The sequence below is a fragment of the Pseudochaenichthys georgianus genome, chromosome 5 (assembly GCF_902827115.2).
Source record: "Pseudochaenichthys georgianus chromosome 5, fPseGeo1.2, whole genome shotgun sequence".
NCBI lineage: Eukaryota > Metazoa > Chordata > Actinopteri > Perciformes > Channichthyidae > Pseudochaenichthys > Pseudochaenichthys georgianus.
Window position 1 is genome coordinate 39,087,164 of NC_047507.1, and position 22,981 is coordinate 39,110,144.

At 40.5% G+C, this 22,981-nt stretch overlaps 1 long non-coding RNA gene across 1 annotated transcript; it reads left to right on the forward strand.

Moving 5' to 3' along the window:
* Positions 1-904: 904 nt before the first annotated feature.
* LOC117446507 (uncharacterized) lies at positions 905-10,006 on the forward strand. The gene is made up of 4 exons (XR_004552144.2): positions 905-1,109; positions 8,012-8,072; positions 9,551-9,597; positions 9,834-10,006. It is a non-coding gene; the product is annotated as an uncharacterized lncRNA (long non-coding RNA).
* The last annotated feature ends 12,975 nt before the right edge of the window (positions 10,007-22,981 follow it).

Below are 22,981 nucleotides of genomic sequence, written 5' to 3' on the forward strand. Positions count from 1 at the left end.
TTGTAATTGTTATTGTGGATAAAAAATGTTACCCCTCTATTCAGGTGCAGTCATGTATGCGGGGAATCTCAGCTGACCTGGGTTCAGTTCTTAGATGGAGCTGTTGATCACAACCTGCAAAAAACCAAAGACCTCCTTCAGCAGGACAGCTAGGGTGTGTGTGTGTGTCTGTGTTGTGGTGTGTGTGTGTGTGTGTGTGTGTGTGTGTGTGTGTGTGTGTGTGTGTGTGTGTGTGTGTGTGTGTGTGGCTATATAAGAGGTATGGCTTTCTAAACATGTGTGTAAGACGTGTGTACAACAAATAAGAATTAAAAGGGAGGAGTTGTCTCCTTACATTAACTACTTGTTTTTCAATAATCATGTCTTCACAGTTAATCTACTTGTTAAACACACACACACACACACACACACACACACACACCACACACACACACACACACACACACACACACACACCCACCACACACACACACACACACCACACACACACAACACACACACACACACACAACACACACACACACAACGTATTGCCAGTAACTGTTGGTTTATAGCTTGTTACCAAACGAAACATATCAGTTATTAACAGGGTAAATCAAACACTAAACAGAAAACCCCTTTTATTATCTTTACAGTGTTGCTCCATGAAGACCAACAACAGTGTCACACATTAGATTTGCAACTTTGTTTATCCTGCTTTAGGATTTAGATGTATTTCATTTGTTTGGTCCCACATTTTCCTTACATTTCACAATTTTCTTTTAATTATCATATCTATTTGACATTTTGACATTTTTTTCAGACCATGTCCCTCGACCAATTTCTTGTCAAAATGTATCACGCTAAATTTGTTCTCATTTAATGATATTTGTATTATAGCAATCCAGTACAAAACCTTCACTAAGAATGACCTCAATGCTAAAAGGCATAATTACATGATATGACTGTGTCAATAGAAACTGACATTTATCAGGAATTAAGGAATCCAAATGTCACTGCGGTTACGTCAACCATGATGTTTCATAATGAAGAGACCCAACATCCGGCATGACTGACGGAGCAAATCACAGCAAGTCACTGAGCAGATGAGATAAAAGGTGACCGATCAGGTGAGAAGCTTCTTCTTATCTTATTGGTTATTCAACTTATTTAATGAATGAGAATTGAATTGCAAAATACACTGAACTCAAAAGGACTTGCTTCATTCTGTAAAGGGAGTGTCCGCTCACCTTTGTCTTATTGAGACAGACCTTTCATCACACTGGGAGTTCCTAATGAGAATTTAATTTTTTATTTCCTCCCCAGTCCAAGTATAAAAACCAGATCTCTTCAAACTGCCTCCTGGTGGTCTAAATTAAATTGAAATCGTAATGTGGCGATACTTTTTACGCAGTAAATAAAAACATTTACGAAAAGTGTCAGGTTTTGTCATTATCAACAGAAATGCAGAACAACAATCAAAAGTCTTCTATTTCTTGTATTGGAAATGAACTATTAACTACAAATCATTATCTCTGTGGTTATGGTTGTATTACCTTACTAACTTAGTTTATTATATAATACTCGAGCATAGTTTAATAAATATAATTTATAGCATCAAGAAAGAAATACAGATTATTTATTTTTGAAGAATAATTAGAAACACGATTTGGTGGTCATATCCAGTTGGAAAGGATATTAGCCAACTCCCCAGGGCTCTCACACCTTACCACCATCACACACACACGCACGCACACACACACAGGGAACTTCTCAGTCTGAGTTCCCATAATGCAGTGTGTGCGGTGGGAAACACAGTGTAGTTTTCTGGTTTGTCAGGACCGATCGTTATTCAATTAAATTACATTATTTTACCGCACATTTTTACTTGAAATTATTTATTTTTGTAATGCTATATTTCATTGCTATATCAACTTACATTTTTATGTTAGGGCTGTCAAGTTAATTGCAAACATTTTTTAACGTGCGATTAACGCATGTGTATTTGTCTTCGGCCCGCCCGGTAGTTGCAGAGCCCAAAGGCTTGACGTTGTTGTTAGTTGGATGGTGGGAGATTCTAGCGAGAGATATGGATACAAAAAAAGGTTTTTAAACCCACAGCTGATGCCGACAGCCGCTCGCTTGCGACAGTCCACGCTTTAAAGTTAGCCGAGGAGACGACTGGACGACAACAGCGATAGCTAAATGGGTGGCTACAGCCTGACGGCCCGTCCACACAGCGGCGTGCGTTGACGCTTCACCATTCACTTTGAATGGGGTGACGTCACTTTTAGCCGAAATGCATCGTGGGAAGCGACGCGGAGCATAGCTCGCGTGGCTCGCTGCAAAAGTTGAGCAATGTTCAACTTTTGGAGCGTCAGCCAATCGAATCATATGCCAGTACAAGCTCTAGCCAATCAAACCGCTGCTTGTGTGTCAGGGGCGGGAGATTCGTGTGATTGGTTGTTGGTCGAGTTTCAGACACGCCCGCCGGCAAGCGTCAGCGCACGCGCTGTGTGGACGGGCCGCGACACTGTGGAGGACGAGGGCTGCGTTAGATCATTAGGATCGACTGCGTGTCGACTGCACACCACAGCGCATTATTCTGACCCACAGAGGGAACTTCAGTCTCATGCTTTGACTGTTATGAAGACAGAGGAGCGGCATTTCGCCGACAACTGCAAACAGGCTTAGTGCTCAGAAGTACACAGGGTTGAGAGAGAGAGAGAAGGATAATATTTGTCATTGTTCAAATGATAATAAACAAACATTTGCATAAAGCATACGTGTCCACTCATATGTTGATAAGAGTATTACAAACTTGAAACATATTCCCCTTAGGTACATTTAGAACAGATACAAAATGTGCAATTAATTTGCGATTAACAATGGATATCATGCGATTACATATTTGAATCGACTGACAGCCCTAGTTTGTATAGTTATTTGTATTTTATGAATTTTGTATTGCACATTTTCAATGTATGTTCATCATAGTGACAAATGGATAAAAGCACAAATCTGCTACATAAAATCCTTTGGTTGGTCTGTTTGATTTGCTCTGTTCATAATAAAACCAACTGTTAGCTTGGTCTTCAATATCAGGATACATGTATTTATTATCAATGTTTATTTATTTATTTATATAGCCCAATATCACAAATGTTACATTTGTCTCAGTGGTCTTCACAGTGTGTACAGAATATCAGTATGACAATACGACACCCTCTGTCCTTAGACCCTCACATCGTACAAGGAAAAACTTCCGGAGAAAACCCACAGTTTAAAGGGAAAATGGGAGAAAGAGAAACCTCAGGGAGAGCAACAGAGGAGGGATCCCTCTCCCAGGACGGACAGACGTGCAATAGATGCCGTGTGTAAATTGAAAAGATAATACATTTGCAACATAGGTAGTCCACATTTTTGGAAATGCATGTGTCTATAATAAGAAGATGAATCCACGAGGATATCCATCCAGGACTTATGATCCAGGACCACAGCCACGACTCAAGATCTAGGGCTCGTGATCCAGGGCACTGGACCGCAGGATCATCCATGTCTCCGGATCCCGGCGTATATAGACACCAAAAAGAAAGACATTTGGGGAAGCTGGGTTAATCGGAACATGAGAGTACACAGGTATAGACAGAGAGAAGGAAGAAGTAAGATGTCCCCCGACAAACTAAGCCTATATCAGCAAAACTAGGGGCTGAATCTAATCAGCCCTAACTATAAGCTTTATCAAAAAGGAAGGTCTTAAGCGCACTCTTAAAAACGGATAGGGTGTCTGCCGCCCGAACACAAACTGGAAGCTGATTCCACAAATGTGGAGCTTGATAAGAAAAGGCTCTGGCTCCCATTGTACTTTTAGAGATTCTAGGAACAACCAACAACCCTGCATTCTTGGAACGCAATGCCCTAGTAGGACAGTAGGGTATAATGAGTTCTTTAAGGTAAGATGGCGCCTGCCCATTAAGGGCTTTGTAGGCGAGAAGAAGAATTTTAAATTATATCCTGTGTTCTATAGGGAGCCAGTGTAAGGCAGCCAGAACAGGAGTAATGTGGTCCCTTTTCCTAACTCTGGTTAGTACACGAGCTGCAGCATTTTGAATCGGCTGAAGCGACTTGACTGACTTCTTGGTACACCCTGATAATAAGGAGTTACAATAATCCAGCCTTGAAGTAACACATGCATGGACTAGTTTCTCTGCATCGTTTTGAGGCAAGAAATGCCTGATTTTTGCAATGTTACGTAGATGGAAGTAGGCGGTCCTTGAAATAGATTTTATGTGGGCGTTAAAGGATAAATCCTGATCAAATATAACACCAAGATTCCTTACAGTCTCACTGGAGGCCAGATTAATGCCATCCATAGTTAGTATATCTTTAGATAATTTGTTTCGTAGATTCTTCGGGCCAAGTACAATAACTTCAGTTTTAGTCGTGTTTAACATCAAAAAGTTGAAGGTCATCCATGTTTTTAAGTCCTTGAGGCAGTCTTGAATTTTATTTAGATGATTAATTTCATCAGGCTTGATTGATAAATATAGTTGAGTATCATCCGCATAACAATGAAAGTTTACAGAATGATTTCTTATAATATTGCCTAACGGAAGCATATATAATGTGAACAAAATAGGTCCGAGCACTGAGCCCTGTGGCACTCCATGGCTAACTTTGGTTTGCGTGGAAGATTCATCGTTAACACGTACAAACTGAGAGCGTTCAGATAGATAGGACCTAAACCAGCCTAAAGCAGTTCCCTGTATGCCAACTAAGTGCTCTAGTCTTTGCAATAAGATATCATGGTCGATAGTATCAAATGCAGCACTGAGATCGAGCAAGACAAGAATAGAGACAAGTCCCTTGTCTGAGGCTATTAGAATGTCATTTGTGACTTTAACCACAGCTGTCTCTGTGCTATGATGTGTTCTAAAGCCAGACTGACAATCTTCAAATAAATCATTGTTTTTTAAGTAATCACACAACTGTTTTGCGACCGCTTTCTCAAGAATTTTTGAGAGGAACGGAAGATTAGAAATAGGTCTATAGTTGGCTAAAACCTCTGGATCGAGGTTGTGCTTTTTAAGAAGCGGTTTTATCACTGCTACTTTAAATGATTGTGGAACATAGCCTGATAATAAAGACATATTCATAATATTTAATAAAGAAGTGCTAATTAATGGAAAAACTTCCTTCAACAGCTTAGTTGGAATTGGGTCTAACATGCACGTTGATGGTTTAGAAGAGAGAATCATTGAATTTAATTGTTCAAGGTTTATGGCTGAAAAGCATTCTAGTTTACTTTCTAGTGTAATATTAGAACTTACGATTCCGGGAGCTGTTGATAACACTATACTGGTCAAAGGCAAGAGGTCATTGATTTTGTTTCTAAGAGTAACAATTTTATCGTTAAAAAAGCACATAAAATCATTACTACTGAGTGCTATGGGAATAGAAGGCTCAGTCGAGCTGTGGCTCTCTGTCAGCCTGGCTACAGTGCTGAAAAGAAATCTTGCTTTATTCTTATTCTCATCTATTAATGAAGAGTAGTAGGCTGCTCTCGCTTTACGCAGTGCTTTCTTATATTCATTGAGAGTAATATGCCAAATTAAACGAGATTCTTCAAGTTTAGTGGAACGCCATATCCTTCCAAGTTGTCTAGACTTTTGCTTTATTTTGCGGGTTTCGGCATTATGCCATGGAGCTAATCTATGTTGTTTTGTTTTCTTCTTTTTCAAAGGAGCAACAGAGTCTAATTTTATTCGCAGCGCATCTATAGCACTATCAACAACATGATCAATTTGGGTGGTGTACATTTTGTATAAGTTTCCTCCCCTACATGCAGACATGCTATCGAGTTAAGTATTGGTGGAATCTCTTCCTTACATTTGGCTATAGCACTAACAGATAGGTTTCTGCTGCAGGAGCCTTTGACTAATGCTTTGTAGTCTAGTAACAGTACTTCAAAAGTTACTAAGAAATGGTCGGATAAAGCAGGATTATGCGGTTCGACTAATAGTTGCTCAATTTCAATACCATAAGTCAGAACAAGGTCGAGAGTGTGATTATAGCAGTGGGTTGGTTTATTTACACTGAGAAACCAACAGAATCTAATATAGAGTTAAATGCAACAGTAAGGCTATTTTTATCAACGTCAACATGAATATTAAAGTCACCTACGATAATTACTTTATCTGTTTTAAGAACCAAAGTTGATAAAAACTCAGAGAATTCTGATAAGAATTCTGAATAAGGACCTGGTGCACGATACACTGTAACAAATAAGATTGGCTGCAAAGTTTTCCAGGTCGGATGCGTAAGACTAAAAACGAGGCTTTCAAAAGAGGTATAATTTAATGTTGGTTTAGTATTGATAAGTAAACTTGAGTCAAAGATTGCTGCAACTCCACCTCCTCGGCCCGTGCCTCGAGCAATATGAGTGTTGACATGGCTGGGTGGAGTGGCCTCATTTATGCTGACATATTCTTCATGTCTCAACCAAGTTTCAGTGAGACAGCATTTATCAATATTATAATCTGATATTAAATCATTTACCAATATTGCTTTAGATGCTAGAGATCTTATGTTTAAGAGACCACATGTAATCTTCCTGTTTTGTTGCACTGTAGTAGTTGTTACATTTACTTTTATTAGGTTATTATGTATGACACCTCTATTAGGTTTTACCTTAAATTGTCCTTGGGCAGACACACACACCGCTAATATTGGGTATTTTATTGGGTTCGGGATTCCTATGGATGACTGCCTAGGAGAGAGCGCAGAGAAGCGTGTAAGACTGCGACTCCGCCTCCTGGTCTCAACTCCAGTTTGTCATGGATTACGTCCACAAAGCCCTGAAATGTTTGCCGAAATGAGATCTGCACCTTTCAAAGTAGGGTGAATGCCGTCTCTTTTAATCAGACCAGGTTTTCCCCAGAAGGCTGTCCAATTATTTACGAAGCCCACATTGTTTGCTGGGCACCACCAAGACAACCAGCGCTGAAATGATGACATGCTATACATGTCATCGTTGATCAGATTGGGGAGGGGACCAGAGAAGATTACGGTGTCCGACATTGTTTTAGCATAACTACACACCGACGCCACATGAACTTTGGTGCATTCTGATTGGCGTAAACGAACATCATTACCACCGACGTGAATAACAATCCTACTGTATTTACGTTTATTTTTAGCCAGCCGGTTAAGTTGCGCCTCAACGTCGCCCGCTCTGGCCCCCGGAATGCATGTGACTGTGGAGGCGTCGGTCTCTAAATTCACGTGTCTCATAATAGAGCTACCAATAACCAGAGTTGGCTTCTCAGCGGGTCTCGCTGAGTGGGGAATATCTGTTAGATACGTGAACGGGTTGGTGGGGACCTGCGGGTTTCGCGTTATGCCCCTTCTGAACAGTCACCCAGTCTCCCTGCTGCTCGGGAGTTGCCGGGGGACGGCGGAGGAGAGGAGCTACCTTTGGCCGGTCCGCACCGGCTAACATGGGCTTTACAGTAGTTATCACTGTATTATCCTTGCAAGAATGGAAGTAGTCATCACACCCAGCGCTGCGTGGGACAAATAGTTCCCAGAACAGAGTCCTTGACATGCTGATATACAAGAGGGTGTTTCAGTCACAAGACGCAGAATACCGGTTCAAAGTTCATTAGCTGCGGCCCACGTAAGAAATAAACATGACAGTCATATGTCTATCTCCATAGAGTGAATCATCATGTGGATTGTTGTCACCGAGACAACTATTGTGACAACAACGTTTTTTATATGCCTAAAACAGTCCTGACGCTCTTCTGGTAATCATACGTCCTGTTACGTACACAGCTACGCAGGGCCTTTGTTATCATGTGCTACTCTGATATTAGAAGAGTAGATTTGGTATTTTGCCCAACACCAATCTTCATTTATCTTTCGGCCAGCTTTTGATCAATTTGCTTTTTTTAAACAAACTCAATCAACATTTGTGTCCAATAATAGAACAGTCAAAACAAATCTCTGCCTCTTCCTGTTTCCTCCTCAGTGTCGATGATCTGGCTCTCTGTCTCTATCCACCCATGGACTATAGCGGAGTAGAGGACAATGTAAGACACACACACACCTGTAACATCTGTAATTTTAAAAATGTCACGCCAATCTCTGATGGTATATTGTCTGAAGCATTAAACCACCACGTGTTAACCCTCGTTACTCATGAGACAATGTCTCGTGTTTTGTGTTACGAGTACACTTTTTTTATTAATCAAAAATGGACCTCGGCTTACAATATACCAAAGTGTTCCTAACGAGGGATCAGCCATGTCAATAATCAGTCATCTCTCTCTTATCATCAAAATGCGATATCTTTTGACAATGGAACAAGACAATGCAAGACTCTTCTCCACACACACACTCTCACACACACACACACACACACACACACACACACACACACACACACACACCACACACACACACACACACACACACACACACACACACACACACAACACACACCACACACCCACACACACACACACACACACACACACACACACACACACACACACACTCCCTCATTACGCCTGTAATATTTTGATATACAGTATGCAATATGTGTACTGATGTAAATTGCAACGTTATGTTTTCTGAAGGCATTTATCTACGAGGTGGTTCTTTGCGTTACTAATGAGACACAGTTTCAGGGTTTTGAGGGTTAAAAGAATATATGTAGTTGCTATGATGAGCGCTTAATGAATCTAGTTTCATTTCAAATCACCTGAAAATGATGCCAGTAATCTGGAAAAGTGTTGCCATATGTAAATGTTGTGCTCCTCTCAGGCACGGTGTGGCTTGACTGTTCCTGCAATTGTGAACAATGTAATGTCGTGTTGCCAGCAGCGACGGGTGTGCAGACGAGTCACATCTCCACAGAGCAAGGACTAATATGTCCATGTAGGTCTTTGTCGGCAAGCGGAATTGTTTTATACATAAGAGCTTTTTGAACATGAACGCATGGGAACATGTCACAGTCGAGGCACAACAGACAACCTGAAAATCAGGCTCCTCTATTCTTTTGAACAGCAGCTTCACTTTCTTGAGCCAATGTCCCCATTGTTTAGTTATCCGCGTCGGTGGTATTCGAAGCAGCTCTTTGTTCTACTTCCAGAGAAAACGATTGACTTTTTCCGTGTTGATTAAGATCAGCAGCAGCTCTTTTTCTCCTTATCAAAGGGACACAGGTCAGACCAGTCCAACTCGTGTTGGAGTTGGACTGTAGGAAACCCAGATGTGTGTTACACACAGTTATTTAGTAATAATAATACAATACATTTATAAAGCGCTTTTCCTGGTGCTCAACGCGTGTGCTTCAATTGCTGAGCCTTTTTAAAGTGTCGTACATAACTCGACACTCTGTTGACGGGGTTAAGACAAACCCTGGTGAAATATGCACATTTCAAAAGAGCATGTTTAGAGCAGTTAAAGGTGGTCTTTGCCCTTTATATAGTATTTAGGAATATTATGAAACGTGTCATTCAATATTCATATTAACATATAAAGGACTTTTCTTTTCTCGCTGCAGGTTTCTAAATTGGGAGCACTGTTAAAGAAAGTTCTTGAGATCATCAGGTAACATTAATGTTTAGTGATTATAATACTTCTGATATTTGAAGTTCATATCTGTTAATATGTAGTATTCTTTTGCTCCGACTGTATTTCATGTGTAATATGCATGATATAAAATGGGAATTTTAACGATAAAAATCTCAAGCCTAGTAGAAATGAACTTAATTTGTATTATCTTTTCATTTAGTATTATTATTGTAATTGTTATTGTGGATAAAAAATGTTACCCCTCTATTCAGGTGCAGTCATGTATGCGGGGAATCCCAGCTGACCTGGGTTCAGTTCTTAGATGGAGCTGTTGATCACAACCTGCAAAAAACCAAAGACCTCCTTCAGCAGGACAGCTAGTGTGTGTGTGTGTGTGTGTGTGTGTGTGTGTGTGTGTGTGTGTGTGTGTGTGTGTGTGTGTGTGTGTGTGTGTGTGGTGTGTGTGTGTGTGTGTGTGTGTGGCTATATAAGAGGTATGGCTTTCTAAACATGTGTGTAAGACGTGTGTACAACAAATAAGAATTAAAAGGGAGTTGTCTCCTTACATTAACTACTTGTTTTTCAATAATCATGTCTTCACAGTTAATCTACTTGTTAAATACACACACACACACACACACACACACACACACACACACACACACACACACACACACCACACACACACACACACACACACACACACACACACACACACACCACACACACACACACACACACACACACACACACACACACACACACACACACACACACACGTATTGCCAGTAACTGTTGGTTTATAGCTTGTTACCAAACGAAACATATCAGTTATTAACAGGGTAAATCAAACACTAAACAGAAAACCCCTTTTATTATCTTTACAGTGTTGCTCCATGAAGACCAACAACAGTGTCACACATTAGATTTGCAACTTTGTTTATCCTGCTTTAGGATTTAGATGTATTTCATTTGTGTTGTACTATTCCCATATAGTTCCAAGATTCTTTTAAACTTTGTTTGGTCCCACATTTTCCTTACATTTCACAATTTTCTTTTAATTATCATATCTATTTGACATTTTGACATTTTTTTCAGACCATGTCCCTCGACCAATTTCTTGTCAAAATGTATCACGCTAAATTTGTTCTCATTTAATGATATTTGTATTATAGCAATCCAGTACAAAACCTTCACTAAGAATGACCTCAATGCTAAAAGGCATAATTACATGATATGACTGTGTCAATAGAAACTGACATTTATCAGGAATTAAGGAATCCAAATGTCACTGCGGTTACGTCAACCATGATGTTTCATAATGAAGAGACCCAACATCCGGCATGACTGACGGAGCAAATCACAGCAAGTCACTGAGCAGATGAGATAAAAGGTGACCGATCAGGTGAGAAGCTTCTTCTTATCTTATTGGTTTTATTCAACTTATTTAATGAATGAGAATTGAATTGCAAAATACACTGAACTCAAAAGGACTTGCTTCATTCTGTAAAGGGAGTGTCCGCTCACCTTTGTCTTATTGAGACAGACCTTTCATCACACTGGGAGTTCCTAATGAGAATTTAATTTTTTATTTCCTCCCCAGTCCAAGTATTAAAAACCAGATCTCTTCAAAACTGCCTCCTGGTGGTCTAAATTAAATTGAAATCGTAATGTGGCGATACTTTTTACGCAGTAAATAAAAACATTTACGAAAAGTGTCAGGTTTTGTCATTATCAACAGAAATGCAGAACAACAATCAAAGTCTTCTATTTCTTGTATTGGAAATGAACTATTAACTACAAATCATTATCTCTGTGGTTATGGTTGTATTACCTTACTAACTTAGTTTATTATATAATACTCGAGCATAGTTTAATAAATATAATTTATAGCATCAAGAAAGAAATACAGATTATTTATTTTTGAAGAATAATTAGAAACACGATTTGGTGGTCATATCCAGTTGGAAAGGATATTAGCCAACTCCCCAGGGCTCTCACACCTTACCACCATCACACACACACGCACGCACACACACACAGGGAACTTCTCAGTCTGAGTTCCCATAATGCAGTGTGTGCGGTGGGAAACACAGTGTAGTTTCTGGTTTGTCAGGACCGATCGTTATTCAATTAAATTACATTATTTTACCGCACATTTTTACTTGAAATTATTTATTTTTGTAATGCTATATTTCATTGCTATATCAACTTACATTTTTATGTTAGGGCTGTCAAGTTAATTGCAAACATTTTTTAACGTGCGATTAACGCATGTGTATTTGTCTTCGGCCCGCCCGGTAGTTGCAGAGCCCAAAGGCTTGACGTTGTTGTTAGTTGGATGGTGGGAGATTCTAGCGAGAGATATGGATACAAAAAAAGGTGTTTTAAACCCACAGCTGATGCCGACAGCCGCTCGCTTGCGACAGTCCACGCTTTAAAGTTAGCCGAGGAGACGACTGGACGACAACAGCGATAGCTAAATGGGTGGCTACAGCCTGACGGCCCGTCCACACAGCGGCGTGCGTTGACGCTTCACCATTCACTTTGAATGGGGTGACGTCACTTTTAGCCGAAATGCATCGTGGGAAGCGACGCGGAGCATAGCTCGCGTGGCTCGCTGCAAAAGTTGAGCAATGTTCAACTTTTGGAGCGTCAGCCAATCGAATCATATGCCAGTACAAGCTCTAGCCAATCAAACCGCTGCTTGTGTGTCAGGGGCGGGAGATTCGTGTGATTGGTTGTTGGTCGAGTTTCAGACACGCCCGCCGGCAAGCGTCAGCGCACGCCGCTGTGTGGACGGGCCGCGACACTGTGGAGGACGAGGGGCTGCGTTAGATCATTAGGATCGACTGCGTGTCGACTGCACACCACAGCGCATTATTCTGACCCACAGAGGGAACTTCAGTCTCATGCTTTGACTGTTATGAAGACAGAGGAGCGGCATTTCGCCGACAACTGCAAACAGGCTTAGTGCTCAGAAGTACACAGGGTTGAGAGAGAGAGAGAAGGATAATATTTGTCATTGTTCAAATGATAATAAACAAACATTTGCATAAAGCATACGTGTCCACTCATATGTTGATAAGAGTATTACAAACTTGAAACATATTCCCCTTAGGTACATTTAGAACAGATACAAAATGTGCAATTAATTTGCGATTAACAATGGATATCATGCGATTACATATTTGAATCGACTGACAGCCCTAGTTTGTATAGTTATTTGTATTTTATGAATTTTGTATTGCACATTTTCAATGTATGTTCATCATAGTGACAAATGGATAAAAGCACAAATCTGCTACATAAAATCCTTTGGTTGGTCTGTTTGATTTGCTCTGTTCATAATAAAACCAACTGTTAGCTTGGTCTTCAATATCAGGATACATGTATTTATTATCAATGTTTATTTATTTATTTATATAGCCCAATATCACAAATGTTACATTTGTCTCAGTGGTCTTCACAGTGTGTACAGAATATCAGTATGACAATACGACACCCTCTGTCCTTAGACCCTCACATCGTACAAGGAAAAAACTTCCGGAGAAAACCCACAGTTTAAAGGGAAAATGGGAGAAACCTCAGGGAGAGCAACAGAGGAGGGATCCCTCTCCCAGGACGGACAGACGTGCAATAGATGCCGTGTGTAAATTGAAAAGATAATACATTTGCAACATAGGTAGTCCACATTTTTGGAAATGCATGTGTCTATAATAAGAAGATGAATCCACGAGGATATCCATCCAGGACTTATGATCCAGGACCACAGCCACGACTCAAGATCTAGGGCTCGTGATCCAGGGCACTGGACCGCAGGATCATCCATGTCTCCGGATCCCGGCGTATATAGACACCAAAAAGAAAGACATTTGGGGAAGCTGGGTTAATCGGAACATGAGAGTACACAGGTATAGACAGAGAGAAGGAAGAAGTAAGATGTCCCCCGACAAACTAAGCCTATATCAGCAAAACTAGGGGCTGAATCTAATCAGCCCTAACTATAAGCTTTATCAAAAAGGAAGGTCTTAAGCGCACTCTTAAAAACGGATAGGGTGTCTGCCGCCCGAACACAAACTGGAAGCTGATTCCACAAATGTGGAGCTTGATAAGAAAAGGCTCTGGCTCCCATTGTACTTTTAGAGATTCTAGGAACAACCAACAACCCTGCATTCTTGGAACGCAATGCCCTAGTAGGACAGTAGGTATAATGAGTTCTTTAAGGTAAGATGGCGCCTGCCCATTAAGGGCTTTGTAGGCGAGAAGAAGAATTTTAAATTATATCCTGTGTTCTATAGGGAGCCAGTGTAAGGCAGCCAGAACAGGAGTAATGTGGTCCCTTTTCCTAACTCTGGTTAGTACACGAGCTGCAGCATTTTGAATCGGCTGAAGCGACTTGACTGACTTCTTGGTACACCCTGATAATAAGGAGTTACAATAATCCAGCCTTGAAGTAACACATGCATGGACTAGTTTCTCTGCATCGTTTTGAGGCAAGAAATGCCTGATTTTTGCAATGTTACGTAGATGGAAGTAGGCGGTCCTTGAAATAGATTTTATGTGGGCGTTAAAGGATAAATCCTGATCAAATATAACACCAAGATTCCTTACAGTCTCACTGGAGGCCAGATTAATGCCATCCATAGTTAGTATATCTTTAGATAATTTGTTTCGTAGATTCTTCGGGCCAAGTACAATAACTTCAGTTTTAGTCGTGTTTAACATCAAAAAGTTGAAGGTCATCCATGTTTTTAAGTCCTTGAGGCAGTCTTGAATTTTATTTAGATGATTAATTTCATCAGGCTTGATTGATAAATATAGTTGAGTATCATCCGCATAACAATGAAAGTTTACAGAATGATTTCTTATAATATTGCCTAACGGAAGCATATATAATGTGAACAAAATAGGTCCGAGCACTGAGCCCTGTGGCACTCCATGGCTAACTTTGGTTTGCGTGGAAGATTCATCGTTAACACGTACAAACTGAGAGCGTTCAGATAGATAGGACCTAAACCAGCCTAAAGCAGTTCCCTGTATGCCAACTAAGTGCTCTAGTCTTTGCAATAAGATATCATGGTCGATAGTATCAAATGCAGCACTGAGATCGAGCAAGACAAGAATAGAGACAAGTCCCTTGTCTGAGGCTATTAGAATGTCATTTGTGACTTTAACCACAGCTGTCTCTGTGCTATGATGTGTTCTAAAGCCAGACTGACAATCTTCAAATAAATCATTGTTTTTTAAGTAATCACACAACTGTTTTGCGACCGCTTTCTCAAGAATTTTTGAGAGGAACGGAAGATTAGAAATAGGTCTATAGTTGGCTAAAACCTCTGGATCGAGGTTGTGCTTTTTAAGAAGCGGTTTTATCACTGCTACTTTAAATGATTGTGGAACATAGCCTGATAATAAAGACATATTCATAATATTTAATAAAGAAGTGCTAATTAATGGAAAAACTTCCTTCAACAGCTTAGTTGGAATTGGGTCTAACATGCACGTTGATGGTTTAGAAGAGAGAATCATTGAATTTAATTGTTCAAGGTTTATGGCTGAAAAGCATTCTAGTTTACTTTCTAGTGTAATATTAGAACTTACGATTCCGGGAGCTGTTGATAACACTATACTGGTCAAAGGCAAGAGGTCATTGATTTGTTTCTAAGAGTAACAATTTTATCGTTAAAAAAGCACATAAAATCATTACTACTGAGTGCTATGGGAATAGAAGGCTCAGTCGAGCTGTGGCTCTCTGTCAGCCTGGCTACAGTGCTGAAAAGAAATCTTGCTTTATTCTTATTCTCATCTATTAATGAAGAGTAGTAGGCTGCTCTCGCTTTACGCAGTGCTTTCTTATATTCATTGAGAGTAATATGCCAAATTAAACGAGATTCTTCAAGTTTAGTGGAACGCCATATCCTTCCAAGTTGTCTAGACTTTTGCTTTATTTTGCGGGTTTCGGCATTATGCCATGGAGCTAATCTATGTTGTTTTGTTTTCTTCTTTTTCAAAGGAGCAACAGAGTCTAATTTTATTCGCAGCGCATCTATAGCACTATCAACAACATGATCAATTTGGGTGGTGTACATTTTGTATAAGTTTCCTCCCCTACATGCAGACATGCTATCGAGTTAAGTATTGGTGGAATCTCTTCCTTACATTTGGCTATAGCACTAACAGATAGGTTTCTGCTGCAGGAGCCTTTGACTAATGCTTTGTAGTCTAGTAACAGTACTTCAAAAGTTACTAAGAAATGGTCGGATAAAGCAGGATTATGCGGTTCGACTAATAGTTGCTCAATTTCAATACCATAAGTCAGAACAAGGTCGAGAGTGTGATTATAGCAGTGGGTTGGTTTATTTACACTCTGACGGAAACCAACAGAATCTAATATAGAGTTAAATGCAACAGTAAGGCTATTTTTATCAACGTCAACATGAATATTAAAGTCACCTACGATAATTACTTTATCTGTTTTAAGAACCAAAGTTGATAAAAACTCAGAGAATTCTGATAAGAATTCTGAATAAGGACCTGGTGCACGATACACTGTAACAAATAAGATTGGCTGCAAAGTTTTCCAGGTCGGATGCGTAAGACTAAAAACGAGGCTTTCAAAAGAGGTATAATTTAATGTTGGTTTAGTATTGATAAGTAAACTTGAGTCAAAGATTGCTGCAACTCCACCTCCTCGGCCCGTGCCTCGAGCAATATGAGTGTTGACATGGCTGGGTGGAGTGTCCTCATTTATGCTGACATATTCTTCATGTCTCAACCAAGTTTCAGTGAGACAGCATTTATCAATATTATAATCTGATATTAAATCATTTACCAATATTGCTTTAGATGCTAGAGATCTTATGTTTAAGAGACCACATGTAATCTTCCTGTTTTGTTGCACTGTAGTAGTTGTTACATTTACTTTTATTAGGTTATTATGTATGACACCTCTATTAGGTTTTACCTTAAATTGTCCTTGGGCAGACACACACACCGCTAATATTGGGTATTTTATTGGGTTCGGGATTCCTATGGATGACTGCCTAGGAGAGAGCGCAGAGAAGCGTGTAAGACTGCGACTCCGCCTCCTGGTCTCAACTCCAGTTTGTCATGGATTACGTCCACAAAGCCCTGAAATGTTTTCCGAAATGAGATCTGCACCTTTCAAAGTAGGGTGAATGCCGTCTCTCTTAATCAGACCAGGTTTTCCCCAGAAGGCTGTCCAATTATTTACGAAGCCCACATTGTTTGCTGGGCACCACCAAGACAACCAGCGCTGAAATGATGACATGCTATACATGTCATCGTTGATCAGATTGGGGAGGGGACCAGAGAAGATTACGGTGTCCGACATTGTTTTAGCATAACTACACACCGACGCCACATGAACTTTGGTGCATTCTGATTGGCGTAAACGAACATCATTACCACCGACGTGAATAACAATCCTACTGTATTTACGTTTATTTTTAGCCAGCCGGTTAAGTTGCGCCTCAACGTCGCCCGCTCTGGCCCCCGGAATGCATGTGACTGTGGAGGCGTCGGTCTCTAAATTCACGTGTCTCATAATAGAGCTACCAATAACCAGAGTTGGCTTCTCAGCGGGTCTCGCTGAGTGGGGAATATCTGTTAGATACGTGAACGGGTTGGTGGGGACCTGCGGGTTTCGCGTTATGCCCCTTCTGAACAGTCACCCAGTCTCCCTGCTGCTCGGGAGTTGCCGGGGGACGGCGGAGGAGAGGAGCTACCTTTGGCCGGTCCGCACCGGCTAACATGGGCTTTACAGTAGTTATCACTGTATTATCCTTGCAAGAATGGAAGTAGTCATCACACCCAGCGCTGCGTGGGACAAATAGTTCCCAGAACAGAGTCCTTGACATGCTGATATACAAGAGGGTGTTTCAGTCACAAGACGCAGAATACCGGTTCAAAGTTCATTAGCTGCGGCCCACGTAAGAAATAAACATGACAGTCATATGTCTATCTCCATAGAGTGAATCATCATGTGGATTGTTGTCACCGAGACAACTATTGTGACAACAACGTTTTTTATATGCCTAAAACAGTCCTGACGCTCTTCTGGTAATCATACGTCCTGTTACGTACACAGCTACGCAGGGCCTTTGTTATCATGTGCTACTCTGATATTAGAAGAGTAGATTTGGTATTTTGCCCAACACCAATCTTCATTTATCTTTCGGCCAGCTTTTGATCAATTTGCTTTTTTTAAACAAACTCAATCAACATTTGTGTCCAATAATAGAACAGTCAAAACAAATCTCTGCCTCTTCCTGTTTCCTCCTCAGTGTCGATGATCTGGCTCTCTGTCTCTATCCACCCATGGACTATAGCGGAGTAGAGGACAATGTAAGACACACACACACCTGTAACATCTGTAATTTTAAAAATGTCACGCCAATCTCTGATGGTATATTGTCTGAAGCATTAAACCACCACGTGTTAACCCTCGTTACTCATGAGACAATGTCTCGTGTTTTGTGTTACGAGTACACTTTTTTTATTAATCAAAAATGGACCTCGGCTTACAATATACCAAAGTGTTCCTAACGAGGGATCAGCCATGTCAATAATCAGTCATCTCTCTCTTATCATCAAAATGCGATATCTTTTGACAATGGAACAAGACAATGCAAGACTCTCTCTCACACACACTCACACACACACACACACACACACACACACACACACACACACACACACACACACACACACACACACACACACACACACACACACACACACACACACACACACACACACACACACACACACACACACACACACACACACACACACACACACACACACACACACACACACACACACACACACACACACACACACACACACACACACAGGGAACTTCTCAGTCTGAGTTCCCATAATGCAGTGTGTGCGGTGGGAAACACAGTGTAGTTTTCTGGTTTGTCAGGACCGATCGTTATTCAATTAAATTACATTATTTTACCGCACATTTTTACTTGAAATTATTTATTTTTGTAATGCTATATTTCATTGCTATATCAACTTACATTTTTATGTTAGGGCTGTCAAGTTAATTGCAAAAAAAATTTAACGTGCGATTAACGCATGTGTATTTGTCTTCGGCCCGCCCCGTAGTTGCAGAGCCCAAAGGCTTGACGTTGTTGTTGTTGTTAGTTGGATGGTGGGAGATTCTAGCGAGAGATATGGATACAAAAAAAGGTGTTTTAAACCCACAGCTGATGCCGACAGCCGCTCGCTTGCGACAGTCCACGCTTTAAAGTTAGCCGAGGAGACGCCTGGACGACAACAGCGATAGCTAAATGGGTGGCTACAGCCTGGCGGCCCGTCCACACAGCGGCGTGCGTTGACGCTTCACCATTCACTTTGAATGGGGTGACGTCACTTTTAGCCAAAATGCATCGTGGGAAGCGACGTGGAGCGTAGCTCGCGTGGCTCGCTGCAAAAGTTGAGCAATGTTCAACTTTTGGAGCGTCAGCCAATCGAATCATATGCCAGTACAAGCTCTAGCCAATCAAACCGCTGCTTGTGTGTCAGGGGCGGGAGATTCGTGTGATTGGTTGTTGGTCGAGTTTCAGACACGCCCGCCGGCAAGCGTCAGCGCACGCCGCTGTGTGGACGGGCCGTGACACTGTGGAGGACGAGGGGCTGCGTTAGATCATTAGGATCGACTGCGTGTCGACTGCACACCACAGCGCATTATTCTGACCCACAGAGGGAACTTCAGTCTCATGCTTTGACTGTTATGAAGACAGAGGAGCGGCATTTCGCCGACAACTGCAAACAGGCTTAGTGCTCAGAAGTACACAGGGTTGAGAGAGAGAGAGAGAAGGATAATATTTGTCATTGTTCAAATGATAATAAACAAACATTTGCATAAAGCATACGTGTCCACTCATATGTTGATAAGAGTATTACAAACTTGAAACATATTCCCCTTAGGTACATTTAGAACAGATACAAAATGTGCAATTAATTTGCGATTAACAATGGATATCATGCGATTACATATTTGAATCGACTGACAGCCCTAGTTTGTATAGTTATTTGTATTTTATGAATTTTGTATTGCACATTTTCAATGTATGTTCATCATAGTGACAAATGGATAAAAGCACAAATCTGCTACATAAAATCCTTTGGTTGGTCTGTTTGATTTGCTCTGTTCATAATAAAACCAACTGTTAGCTTGGTCTTCAATATCAGGATACATGTATTTATTATCAATGTTTATTTATTTATTTATATAGCCCAATATCACAAATGTTACATTTGTCTCAGTGGTCTTCACAGTGTGTACAGAATATCAGTATGACAATACGACACCCTCTGTCCTTAGACCCTCACATCGTACAAGGAAAAACTTCCGGAGAAAACCCACAGTTTAAAGGGGAAAATGGGAGAAACCTCAGGGAGAGCAACAGAGGAGGGATCCCTCTCCCAGGACGGACAGACGTGCAATAGATGCCGTGTGTAAATTGAAAAGATAATACATTTGCAACATAGGTAGTCCAGATGTTTGGAAATGCATGTGTCTATAATAAGAAGATGAATCCACGAGGATATCCATCCAGGACTTATGATCCAGGACCACAGCCACGACTCAAGATCTAGGGCTCGTGATCCAGGGCACTGGACCACAGGATCATCCATGTCTCCGGATCCCGGCGTATATAGACACCAAAAAGAAAGACATTTGGGGAAGCTGGGTTAATCGGAACATGAGAGTACACAGGTATAGACAGAGAGAAGGAAGAAGTAAGATGTCCCCCGACAAACTAAGCCTATATCAGCAAAACTAGGGGCTGAATCTAATCAGCCCTAACTATAAGCTTTATCAAAAAGGAAGGTCTTAAGCGCACTCTTAAAAACGGATAGGGTGTCTGCCGCCCGAACACAAACTGGAAGCTGATTCCACAAATGTGGAGCTTGATAAGAAAAGGCTCTGGCTCCCATTGTACTTTTAGAGATTCTAGGAACAACCAACAACCCTGCATTCTTGGAACGCAATGCCCTAGTAGGACAGTAGGGTATAATGAGTTCTTTAAGGTAAGATGGCGCCTGCCCATTAAGGGCTTTGTAGGCGAGAAGAAGAATTTTAAATTATATCCTGTGTTCTATATAACCAGAGTTAGGAAAAGGGACCACATTACTCATGTGGTCCCTTTTCCTAACTCTGGTTAGTACACGAGCTGCAGCATTTTGAATCAGCTGAAGCGACTTGACTGACTTCTTGGTACACCCTGATAATAAGGAGTTACAATAATCCAGCCTTGAAGTAACACATGCATGGACTAGTTTCTCTGCATCGTTTTGAGGCAAGAAATGCCTGATTTTTGCAATGTTACGTAGATGAAAGTAGGCGGTCCTTGAAATAGATTTTATGTGGGCGTTAAAGGATAAATCCTGATCAAATATAACACCAAGATTCCTTACAGTCTCACTGGAGGCCAGATTAATGCCATCCATAGTTAGTATATCTTTAGATAATTTGTTTCGTAGATTCTTCGGGCCAAGTACAATAACTTCAGTTTTAGTCGTGTTTAACATCAAAAAGTTGAAGGTCATCCATGTTTTTAAGTCCTTGAGGCAGTCTTGAATTTTATTTAGATGATTAATTTCATCAGGCTTGATTGATAAATATAGTTGAGTATCATCCGCATAACAATGAAAGTTTACAGAATGATTTCTTATAATATTGCCTAACGGAAGCATATATAATGTGAACAAAATAGGTCCGAGCACTGAGCCCTGTGGCACTCCATGGCTAACTTTGGTTTGCGTGGAAGATTCATCGTTAACACGTACAAACTGAGAGCGTTCAGATAGATAGGACCTAAACCAGCCTAAAGCAGTTCCCTGTATGCCAACTAAGTGCTCTAGTCTTTGCAATAAGATATCATGGTCGATAGTATCAAATGCAGCACTGAGATCGAGCAAGACAAGAATAGAGACAAGTCCCTTGTCTGAGGCTATTAGAATGTCATTTGTGACTTTAACCACAGCTGTCTCTGTGCTATGATGTGTTCTAAAGCCAGACTGACAATCTTCAAATAAATCATTGTTTTTTAAGTAATCACACAACTGTTTTGCGACCGCTTTCTCAAGAATTTTTGAGAGGAACGGAAGATTAGAAATAGGTCTATAGTTGGCTAAAACCTCTGGATCGAGGTTGTGCTTTTTAAGAAGCGGTTTTATCACTGCTACTTTAAATGATTGTGGAACATAGCCTGATAATAAAGACATATTCATAATATTTAATAAAGAAGTGCTAATTAATGGAAAAACTTCCTTCAACAGCTTAGTTGGAATTGGGTCTAACATGCACGTTGATGGTTTAGAAGAGAGAATCATTGAATTTAATTGTTCAAGGTTTATGGCTGAAAAGCATTCTAGTTTACTTTCTAGTGTAATATTAGAACTTACGATTCCGGGAGCTGTTGATAACACTATACTGGTCAAAGGCAAGAGGTCATTGATTTTGTTTCTAAGAGTAACAATTTTATCGTTAAAAAAGCACATAAAATCATTACTACTGAGTGCTATGGGAATAGAAGGCTCAGTCGAGCTGTGGCTCTCTGTCAGCCTGGCTACAGTGCTGAAAAGAAATCTTGCATTATTCTTATTCTCATCTATTAATGAAGAGTAGTAAGCTGCTCTCGCTTTACGCAGTGCTTTCTTATATTCATTGAGAGTAATATGCCAAATTAAACGAGATTCTTCAAGTTTAGTGGAACGCCATATCCTTTCAAGTTGTCTAGACTTTTGCTTTATTTTGCGGGTTTCGGCATTATGCCATGGAGCTAATCTATGTTGTTTTGTTTTCTTCTTTTTCAAAGGAGCAACAGAGTCTAATTTTATTCGCAGCGCATCTATAGCACTATCAACAACATGATCAATTTGGGGAGGTGTACATTTTGTATAAGTTTCCTCCCCTACATGCAGACATGCTATCGAGTTAAGTATTGGTGGAATCTCTTCCTTACATTTGGCTATAGCACTAACAGATAGGTTTCTGCTGCAGGAGCCTTTGACTATTGCTTTGTAGTCTAGTAACAGTACTTCAAAAGTTACTAAGAAATGGTCGGATAAAGCAGGATTATGCGGTTCGACTAATAGTTGCTCAATTTCAATACCATAAGTCAGAACAAGGTCGAGAGTGTGATTATAGCAGTGGGTTGGTTTATTTACACTTTGACAGAAACCAACAGAATCTAATATAGAGTTAAATGCAACAGTAAGGCTATTTTTATCAACGTCAACATGAATATTAAAGTCACCTACGATAATTACTTTATCTGTTTTAAGAACCAAAGTTGATAAAAACTCAGAGAATTCTGATAAGAATTCTGAATAAGGACCTGGTGCACGATACACTGTAACAAATAAGATT